The sequence below is a fragment of the Leptonychotes weddellii genome, chromosome 6 (assembly GCF_054177405.1).
Source record: "Leptonychotes weddellii isolate Sample4059 chromosome 6, ASM5417740v2, whole genome shotgun sequence".
Classification (NCBI taxonomy): domain Eukaryota; kingdom Metazoa; phylum Chordata; class Mammalia; order Carnivora; family Phocidae; genus Leptonychotes; species Leptonychotes weddellii.
Window position 1 is genome coordinate 85,325,602 of NC_138374.1, and position 11,449 is coordinate 85,337,050.

The 11,449-nt window shown below is 39.2% G+C and overlaps 1 pseudogene; it reads right to left on the bottom strand.

Annotated features, from left to right (window-relative positions):
• The window catches only part of LOC115943739 (ATM interactor pseudogene), a 2,508-nt pseudogene extending 1,922 nt beyond the window's left edge, over positions 1–586 (bottom strand).
• Between the last annotated feature and the right edge of the window lie 10,863 nt (positions 587–11,449).

The window sequence follows — 11,449 nt, forward strand, 5'->3', positions numbered from 1 at the left end:
ACAACTTCTGGCTGGGCAGGCAGCTCTCCATTTTCCTTTTCTTACTAGGTGGATCCCTGTGCTCTGCCGGGATCTCATGGCCAGGGCGGTAGACGTGGGACTGTAATGCAGTTCTGCTGGCGTAGGGGCAGCCGCACGTGCACTGGAAGGTCTTGCCGCAGTCCTCGGCATGCCTTTTCAAGTCCCACTCCGTGCCATAGGAATTGCTGCACTTACTGCACTTATGCTTCTTTTCAGCATGCATCTTCATAAAGTGCTGCAGGCGGTGGCTCTTGACCAGGTGCATGTTGAGCGCCGGGCTGTTGGGCAGGATTTTGCCGCAGCCGCGCACGGTGCACAGGATGTTGGTCCGCACGGCCCGGGACAGCTCGCTCACCGATGGCTGGATCAGCTCCCGGGCCGGAGGCGCCGGACCCGCGGGCTGCTGCCTTGCCGCCGCGGGCCGCGGCCGGCTGCCCCTCAGCCGTCCGGGGGGCCCCCACGGGCCCGAGGCGGCGGCGGCGGCTCCCCTCGCGGCCGTCGGGACGGTCGGGGCGCCCGAAGCCAGAGCCGCGGACCCCGCCGCCGCCGCCTAAGAGGCCGCCATGGCTCCCGCACGGCAGAAGGACCCACTTTTTTTTTTTTTTTTTTAAGATTTTATTTATTTATTTGACAGAGAGAGAGCACAAGTAGGCAGAGTGACAGGCAGATGGAGAGGGAGAAACAGGCTCTCCGCCGAGCAGGGAGCCGGATGCGGGCCTCGATCCCAAGACCCCAGGATCATGACCCAAGCCGAAAGCAGCCGCTCAACGGACTGAGCCACCCAGGCGCCCCACACTTTGTTATTTCTTTGTAGTTCTCATATTGTTGTTGAAAATGACATTTCAGATAATATACTGTAGTAACTCTGGATATTGATTTCCCCTTCCTTGCTCCAGGGCTTGTTTTTGTTGTTTGCTTGCTTATTTTTTAGTTGTTTATTTTGGCCTGACTAGTTCTGTGAAACGTATCTGCTACAGTGCATTATCAGATGTTCCTGCACACATCCTCGCCTATCATCTTATCTTTTAGCCTGACTACCTAGGCACCATGTACTGAGCCAAATATTATACTGAAGTCTCCCTAACCACTTAGCGTTTTACCCTTAACAATTATGTGTGTGGGGGGGTGCGTGTCTTGGAGGCTACTATTACAGTTCAGAGTTTATGGAACTTTTCCCCACATTCAGCCACGAAGGAGCTAGTAACTTGAATGTTCTCTAATTGCATTGGAGAGGGTGTAGCATGAACATGCATACAGCTTCCAGACTTTTAGGAATGACTGATATTATTTTTAAGCCTGGCTTAGCAGTTGCTCCTGGGTCAAAGTAGCTTATAGTTCAGTCAATGTTTCAATAAAGGTGTGATTAAGACTCCTGTGCCAATGACGTTTCTTGCACTGAATTTTGATGAGTCTGTATGAGGTCTGGGGAATGCTTTCATGGTGTCCCATATCTTGCTGTGACTGCTCCTTAGTGTTCACAGCCTACCACAGGTGCACAGCCTTCCTGATTCCAGAGTTGACTTTGATCCCCAGAGGGCCCTCTCGGCTTCCTTTCCTTAGTTCTCCATGGTTGCCTGGGAATAGAGCTTCTGTAACAGTAGACTAGGGAAATTAGGAGTGCCAGAATCCGTCCTCTCCTAAGGTAAAACTATAACCTGAGACAGAGCTGCAAGGGAGAGAGATCTCTGTTTTCTCAGCTGTACATGCCAGGATTAGAGATTCCATAACAGAGTTAGGGTGGCTGCTAATGGAGTAGGCCATGGCTCAAATATCTCAGACTCTCACTATTCTTACTGAGTCTTGGTAGATTTTCTTAAATGATTGTTTCTCTATTTCCTTTATACCCTTAGGCCAACTGCCAGAGACTTTAAATGAATATTTTTATAATTTTTGTTATATTTTTCACAGTTAATTGCTGTTTTGCTGGCAAGAGGACCCACCAAACTCCTTGTTCTGTTGATCTAGAAGGCCCACCTCCTTTGTAAGGTAATACTTCAGATATAGTTATAATTAAGTAATTTTAAAAATTCTTATATTAACCTTTAACAAAATAAAAGCAGAAATGTTGGAAATCAGGGTTTTGGAAAAGGAACATAAATTTATATTTCAGTTGAAACAACAAAAAAGTTTTAAATAAAAGTATAAAGACATGAATAAGAACTTTATTTTTTTCTTCTAAGTCTGAAAGTTGTATCCTCAAATAATCAGAAACAATTTCCAGCTTAGGTCACACTAAAATATAGTGCATCACTTCCCACAGGGAAAAGGTAGGGGCTATCATAAATGTAACTATGTGAGTCAAATCAGATACAATTCTCTATGCTCTGGGATAATTTAACACAGAGTTGCTGTCCATGGTAAAGAAACATACATTCCGCTATGTAGTACCAAGACATCAGAAATCAACTTCAGGTCTAATTTATGAAATTCCATTCTCACTCTTATGTCTAATATAAGCCTAAAGACTTTTGACAGGAGGATGAGAAGGAAACATACTCAGCTAAGGGAAACAAATATATCAACAGTCTGCATCCACATTCCTGAAACTGTCAGACAGGAGCTTCCCACACACAGGAGAAGAGTGCTTAAAAGCAAACAAAAAAACCTGACAGATTTACTATGGGTTTTTCTTAAGATTTTATTTATTTATTTGGCAGAGAGAGAGCGCGCGCGCCCAAGCAGGAGAAGCAGGCTCCCCGCTGAGCAAGGAGCCCATTGTGGGGCTTGATCCCAGGACGCTGAGATCATGACCTGAGCCAAAAGCAGACACTTAACCGACTGAGCCACCCAGGCTCCCCTGGATTTACTATGGTTTTAAATGATTTTCAAGGAAATTTTTGCTCATGGTGCTATTTTCAAAATGCATCCTTTAATCCTCTCTACATATCTAAACCAAATAAATTCAAGGCCTACTTCAAGCCTCATCTCTTCTGCACAACCTCATGCTAAGTCCAGCCTGTGTGCCCTGTTCAACTCCTCCTGACCACCCGCAGCACTTACTATTTTAGGATATAGTGTGAAAGTTGAAGAGTAATTCAAATGACTAAACTTGAATTACTTCATACTATCTCTCATGGAGACAGTAATAAATTAGCCCTCCAGAAAACCTCCCTGACCTAGTAGCCTCTCTTCTTTACTGTATTCCCTGCTGAAATGGATAAACTCTGTTCTCCTCGGGTCAAGAAAGGGGTGCTCCCTCTCTTTAGTTTTCCAGGGCTGTATGCAGTAGTTGCTAATCTCTATATTAGCAGTACTGAGAAAATGCTCTCCCATCACCTGCTCTAAATTATAGAAATTAGACTCTGTAAATGATGAAAAATCTCTCCTTACTTTTTTGCAAGGATGACTTTCAGTTTTCATAGATAATCATAATAAGGTAATGAATTGTAAATTAATTTTCCAAACAACTATTTCTTCAATGCCTATAGATCATGGCAAACAGAACATCTCAGCCATTAAGTATCAATACCCCCTTCTTATACATCTAATGCAAAAGAATCTTAGTATCATTATAGTATATGAATATAAAGTCAAAAAGAATTAACTTTCAGCATCATGATTAGGTTTTGTGTAATTTTAATGTGTAATTAATCAAACATAATTTTCCTAATATATAATCTAGCAAGGTCAAGGACCATTAGCCTAATTATATTTCCTTTTTTTTTATGCTGGTAGTTGTTGGTTTGTTTTTTGTTTTTTTGTTTTCTGGGTTTTTTGCCATTTACTCAGAAGTATAAAAACAATTTTTTGGCTGAAAGAAAATTTAAAAATAGAGGTTATTATTTTTGCATTCTTTAAATTGACTGGGTATGCTCTACAAATAGTTATGGGAATAGCATCTTCAAAAAATAATAAATCTTTCAACATCTAAAAGAAATCCAGATTCCACAAAACCTATGTTTGTCTAATTATAGCTTTGTATTTTGATGTGGTTTTCTACGTAAATACATTTTAAGGCTTGCAATAGGAATGTATTCTATTAAAAACAGATGTTATGCTGAAAGTTACAAAGTACCAAATGCTTATTATGTATCCCCAAAACAAATCTAAATTGTCTTATTATAAGATATTTCATGTTTCAGACATTAGTTTAGGTCTTCAGTCTAGATGACCAATATAACTGCCCAAATCAACCAAAACACACCCTTGCCAGCTATAATAGGAAAAATTAACATCAATAAAAAAATGAGATTTCTGCTACTCAGATTATCATCAAGCCTACACTGAAATATCCAGTGATAATAGTAAAACATTTGCAATAAATAGAGATTCATGAGTAAAATACATACCCCTTTTTCCTTTTCATGCGGGCCAGTATTGCAGCAGTAGACAATATATGATGTATAGCACACACAATTTCCCAATGCCTTATAACGGCAATTACTATTTCATGTAAGAATGCTTAGAAGCATTACATTATTCCATGTCATGTTCCATGATTCCTTGTTTGCGTGAACACTACATCAAAAACTAATGATGTAATGTATGGTGATTAACATAACACACACACACAAAAAAAGAAGCATTACATTATACACTTCCATATAGGAACATCTGAATAATGAATGCTTCCTTTCCCGTCATTATGGGCTTTTACAATACACACAAAAACAGCGTTTTTAGAGGTTAGGTCAGCAAACACAATAGAAATATTGAACAGGATACCAAATGTCTAATTCCTTAACATTTATATCTGTATTAAATGGGAATTCTAACAAATCCTGTTACTACCTCCCCTTATAATAAGTAGCAGATTTAACTATCTATTTTTCTAATCATATTTCCAGAGGCGAAAAGCCCAACAAATATTTAACTATCATGACTTGTTTTTCTCTCCCATTCTCTGGGCAGAGCATTTTAATCTGATAAATAGAAGAAACCCAGAAAGAGATTCATTTGTGTTGCATTAAGTGGCTATACAAATGTCAGTTTATTTAAAAAATAACACAGATTCTTCTTATTCACTCTTGTTAACTTCTGTGTGTAAATTTACATTGTGGGGAGCATGTTTTTTTACAGACTTTTTAAGTATGATTAGACTTTATTTACTTAAGGCGTATTTTATAAAGATGGCTCCTTTTTGTGTCATGGAATGAATCAAAAGTATCATCACTTGACATTTGGTGAGGTTTAACCACTGTGGCTATAACCTCCAACCAGAACTTACATGCCAACGCAAGCAAGTGACCCTCATCCTTACTGTTTACGGAAGCTTATGTGCCTCAAGTTCACATCTCTCAGATAAACTTTTATTTAACTGAGCAAATGTCATGTTTAGTGGCATCATAGTTTATGTACTTGTCAAAATCTGTTAGAATATGGAAGACGCTTTAAAACTATCTTCACATACAATTTCATAAATGTAACTAGTCATTTAAAGATTGAGCATATATATGAAAATCAATACAAATTCAAATTATTTTCTACAAGTATCTATTCTGGTCTCCAGATAAATAAAATAGTATACTCATGCTTACATAAAATACTTCACATCCATACTTTTTACTTAATGATCAAGAGCTCGGGCTCTAGAGCCAGATGGCTGGAGTTTGAACCTGAGCTTGGCCCCTTACTAGCCTGAAACATTATTTAACCCCTCTACAACTCAGTTTTCTGTACTATATACTGGTGATAATGAGGTCTACCTCATAGGATGAGGAGGATTCTAGATGAGTTAGTATAAGTAGAATGCTAAAAACAATGACTGGCATGTGGTCAATAAAGGACAGTATGCCTTGTGGTTTCCAGGGTTCTTTTTGTCATAATTAGCACAATTATTACTATTGCTGTTGCGACTACTACAACTGTTGCCATGTTTACCAAAATATATTTGTTTATGACCTCATCTGACACAGGGTTAACTAGAAACTTCCTTGTGAGGCAGCTCTATCAATTCTCACTTTTCTGCTCATAAACTCAGGTTAAACTCAACCTTTAGTGGAACACAGGAGATCCTGAGGTGACTTAAGATCGTTATCAACATCAATATTCCTGGATTACCCCAGCAACAGAGAAGAGATTGGGCTAAATGTTTACTAGTTCTAGAGCATTCCTTAATAATGGGCAAGTATGTATGCATATCAGCACTTAAACACAGGTCTCATAAAAAACTGGTTTTTCTATTTTCCTCCTGATTCCTTACAAAACAGGGTTATTGTTGTTAAGTTAGCAGGTTGATGTAGAAGTGTCACACTCATTTGGTTAAGAACAACACCAAATCACACATTTACCGTCTCAGCTAATCTCCTTATGTTTTAAATACTTTAAAATATAGACTAAGAAGTCATCACAGAAATATATATATTCCATGAAAAAAATAAGAAATGCTTCATTTTAGGTTCCTTGAGGAAAGGGGGTTTAGAAATACAAGATACCCATCATTACTACTAGACTAGGTGTCCAGAGAGTAACCCTCTTTCTCCTCAAGCCAAACGGCAATGTGCCCAGCGGAAGAATCTTCTATTATCACGCTGAAAATGTCTCTTCTGAAAGAGTAAAAACAGCACAGGCACCTCATTAAATACCAGTGCATTTGACCACAGTCTTACTTTCAAGAAGAAGACAGATCACAGAAAAATTATTTGGCTATTTTTAAATATTTAAAGAAAAACAGAACTTCTAGCTTCCATTGTATATAAGAAGAATTGCTTGAAATACCTCCATAAACACATGCCAGAGCATTAAAGGCTATTCATTTCACTGGACATGAATCATGAGGTACCAAAATGTCTGCACATACAATCAGTATACATTTCCCATAAAAAGGGGAACTATTTGCATGCATCCTGAAAATATATTTTCCTTAAACAAAATTATAAATGTCTCAAGTAGATGGAATAAATAGATTTTTCTTCCAAATGCAACAAAGTTAAATAAAAATAGGTTTCTTCAGCAATATATCACTTCGCAGATTCTTCTCTCTCCAACATACAGAAAAAAGAAAGAAAAGAAACAAAAATCTCATCCCTCCAAAACCAGACCTGAAGTGCAGAGCTCACTACCAAGAGCCAGGCCAAGGAGATGCAGAACAAGCTTGTCAGGAGTCATGATGGAGACTCTTCCATTAACCTTGTTTGAAGTTGAAAGTCAACAGTAGCATCACCATCCATAAGTGCTAACTATGACATTGGCAAAGTCTCTTACCCATAGTTTATAAAATGTCTTACTGCCAGAGTAAGGTGAGCATGCTGAGATGATGTTCAGTAGAGATGAACTGTTCATGTGCAAAGAGGCCATCTGATGGCCAACTAGTTGAATTTCAAGTTTTGATGATTTAAACATAAATCTTATTTCAGTAAGCTAAAAACTGAATATTATGTCAAATAAGTCATGAAATCCTGGTAACTGGTAACTGATAACATAAGAAGCACCTTCCTTATCTGTGTTCACTCAACAGAAAAAAGTGGTAATGGAAGATGAGGAAGGCGTCATTTGCCTCTCTGATCATTTCATCCCTAGACGAGAGACATCCTATGTCACATCTGCCCATTTGTCAAGTGACAATCCTGGCTGCTAGACAGCCTTGATATATGTACTCTCTGCCCATATTCCTTGCCCGGTTTTCCCATCTCTGACACAGTCCATGAGAAGAGGTAGGATTCAGACTAAGTGCGCTAGATGCAAATGTACCGTGCAAAAGATTTTTTTTTAAATATTTATAACTGCCAGAGAAAATGTGGCTTTCCATTTACCGTTATTTGCCTTAGCACTGCCACCTTGGCCATACTGACTTATTATGAGATGAAGGATTTTCTGGTCTTTAATCATTACCAGACACAGTCAATGACATTACTAGGCATAGTCCTCCTCCCTCAGTCAGCTAGTTTACTTTTAAACGAAATTTTATTCAGTGCCTACAATATGCCAGGTACTGTCCAATTTACCATAGTCCCTGACCTAAGGTCACCAGGGGCCAGCTTTACTACAATAAATGATTCTGAAAAATTCAACTGCATAACGTTTAGGTTTGCATCATTTTCAGAATAATAGAAATGCCTGGGGTGAGCTGCATATCCACTCAACTAGAGGTTTGAGGGGTCTAGCTGTGCCATTCAAATCCATCCTTCCCTGGCTGGATTTGTCAGTATCCATATGATGGGAGGTGTCTGCTCTGAAATAAATATCAATGGGAACAACTCTGGGTCATACTTCTAGCTACAACTTCCAGGTCAGAGGCAAAAATTCCATTGGTTACCACTCATCTGGGAAGAACAGTCCAGGAGAATACAGGGAACTTGGGGTCTCATTTATCTCTCTCACTGCCCCCCAAGACTGAGCTGCCCACCATTCTCCTACTTCCATGCACTTTTTCACCCACCCAGCAGAATTAAGAAATGTAGCTACTCCCCATTTCAGGGTGAAAGATGGACACCAATAGTAATACCTTCTATCTGGAGCTCATTATTGAGGAGTGTTACTATACTTCCCTGAATGACACCTTTGAGAAATCTACAATATCATTTCATGATCAAGTCCACTGGGTGGATCAGTTGGGAAATGTTGCTTGCAAAAGATTTTCTCCAAATGCACTACTGTTTTTCTCCAAATGCACTATTCTTTTTCTAACTCAGGTGTCCAAAGATAGATCCTTTGATCTAACACAGAATAGAGATGTTGATACTAGATGTAAGACTCTTCCATATGTCATAAAAAAAAAAAATAAAAAAAAGACTCTTCCATATGTCAAATACGGTGTGATTGTTTAGCTGGATTCTAAAGGTGTCCAGTTCCACAAAATACCAAACACATTATAGATAACTAACGACTGGACTTCTTACTTATTTTTCTTTGCCCACTTTTACCTTTCTTTTCATCCATACTAGTTCTCAGATGAATTTCAATCAATTGACAGGTTATTTCTAGACAACTAATTCTGGAAACAAGCAATAGCTAAAATTCTGGAAATATGTATCATGAGGCTACAGATAAAATCATCAGGACATTATCACTTAGTAGAGACAATTATTTGTTGTTCTATTTGGGATGGTCTTACTTAGCCACATGTCCTAAAATTCTAACCTCTACTATCTGATTAAGGACTATGGAGGTTACACAGCCCAGAAAACAATTTCATTCTTTTTTTTTTTTTTAAAGATTTTATTTATTTGTCAGAGAGAGAGAACAAGCAAGAGGAGTGGCAGGCAGAGGGGAAGGGAGAAGCAGGCTCGCTGCAGAGCAAGGAGCCCGATGCTGGACTTGATCCAGGACTCTGGGATCATGACCCAAGCCAAAGGCAGATGCTTGACTGACTGAGCCACCCAGCCATCCCCATTCTTTTTTCTAATGAAAGGTCATTTCAAAGTTCAAAATACTGTCCAATTTCAAGGAACACACAAGTACTCACTTGTTTAGCCTTGGTCTTTGTGATGGTGTCAGAAATAGGTTTTTTCCTCTCCTTCACAGCAGTTTTAGAAAATAATTCCTCAAATTCATGACAATCTATGGATGGCTCTTCAATTTTTTCCCAAATAAGTGAAGCACTGGAGTCTCTAAAGTTAAGCAAAAGACCAATGAAACAGCCATCAAACCAAACTTTAAGATATCAATGTGAGCATAAACAAAAATGAAGAACAGAAGGAAAGAAGGGCAAGAGAGAAAAAAAGGATGAGAGGAAGTCAGGAAGGAAGGAAGTATGGAAGGAAGGGAAGACGAGGCAAAAGGGGGGAAGGAGGGCAACAGGAAGGCAACAGGAAGAAAGAATACTCTTTTTTTTTTTTAAGACTGCCACTTGTTTCATCAACTTGATGAGAAAGTTAAAATACCATCAATACAAAATGAAACCTTTGTCTAGAAAAAATAATTTCCAGGAATTCCTAGTTATCAAGTCACTGTATAGAAACATAGAAGAAAAACCCCTCTCAGTATAAGCTATAAAGGCAGGAAATGTCTGATATCTCACAATTCCAACTTGACTCATCAGCTTTGTGGATTATGGAAGGGTTTAAAAAGGGAATTATTTTATGATCCAAGGTGGCATCCTCCATCTCTCTACCACTTCCCTTCACCCCACTGTTATCTGACTCCAGACTGCAGATTCGTGTCATGCCACCTAAAAAAGAGTATATCTATTTTTTTTTAAAGCAAAGGAACAACAAAATAAAATAACTTCATATAATGTATCTGGATAAAATGAGTTTAGCGCATGGTTTGAAAGGATGCATCAGTATATATAAGTGACATGGCAATTATACAAAGAATGAGCTGCAAAGTTAGAAGTAATCGAACTATATTGATTCTTCTCCCCTCGTGTGATTCAATGAAGAGAAAATTAGTGTAACAGATGAGAAGGAGGCCTGGTAAATATCCTATTCTAAATGCATGCCACATCATATAAAAAAAAAATTCAAATATTCAACAAGGAAGTCCAGTGAAGTTTAAAGAGCATGTTTTGTCCCCTGCTGGGACATCCCTCAGCCATGCGTCATAGCACTGTCCCCGGGATCAGGGGACATCAGCTATGGACTATGCATGGATAAGTAATATGCCACCAGCATACCTAGTGGGAAGTGTTCTTTTATAAATATCATTCCCAAGTATGATTTTATGACTTCACATTGTGTCACCGTTTATCTATAGAAATGCCAGGAAATTCTCAAAACTATTTCACACAGGGCATGTGGAGCACATCTTGGAAAAGAAAGACTATTGTAAACAAAATGAAATAGTAAAACAAGACTGTGCCTTCAAAAGGATGCAAGAAAATATCCTCAATTTGATGTCTATTTATAAGCTATTTGTCAGAGTGAGGTTCTGGAACGAGACAACAGAGCATGTATGCTAAGAAAACTATATCCCTCCATTTTTCCAAGATTGATCAGGAACTATACAGATATCTCTACATCTTATTCATTGATATACATATGTCATTTGCTTTATACCTCTGATCCTCCTGGAGAAAAGTCTAAACTTTTAAATAACAGATGCTTCACTAAATATTCATGTAAAAAAACCTACGGACAAGTTTCAGAACAGTACTTAAAAATACATTAAATTGTAACTTTCCCGAGAGTTTTAAAGGCAAATGCTCCCTCATATTGACAAACTGTGCAAAAATGAGCGCCAATTCATGTTACCTTTTACTATGCAGTTGAATTCTCGTCCAATACAGAGGCTTCATGGGCCGGCAAGGCTCCACGGGCTGCTTCCTACTCCCTCTGTCTTGGTTCACCCCTAATCCAAACAAGCCAGCTGGCAACGGAGGAGGAAGAAAGCCACACACTTGCGGTGCTGATAAAGTGCTACTTCCAACCTGAGGGGGGAGTGGAGGGCCTAATCCAGGAAGCAGAGGGGGTGGGGGGATGCCTGATCCAGAAGTGGGAGGGGGAGTGGGAACAGATGGAATCCCCATACCTGGCAGGGGAGGGGGAGGAGGTATTCCCAGTCCAGGAAGAGGGGGGGGAGGAGGTATTCCCAGTCCAGGAAGAGGGGG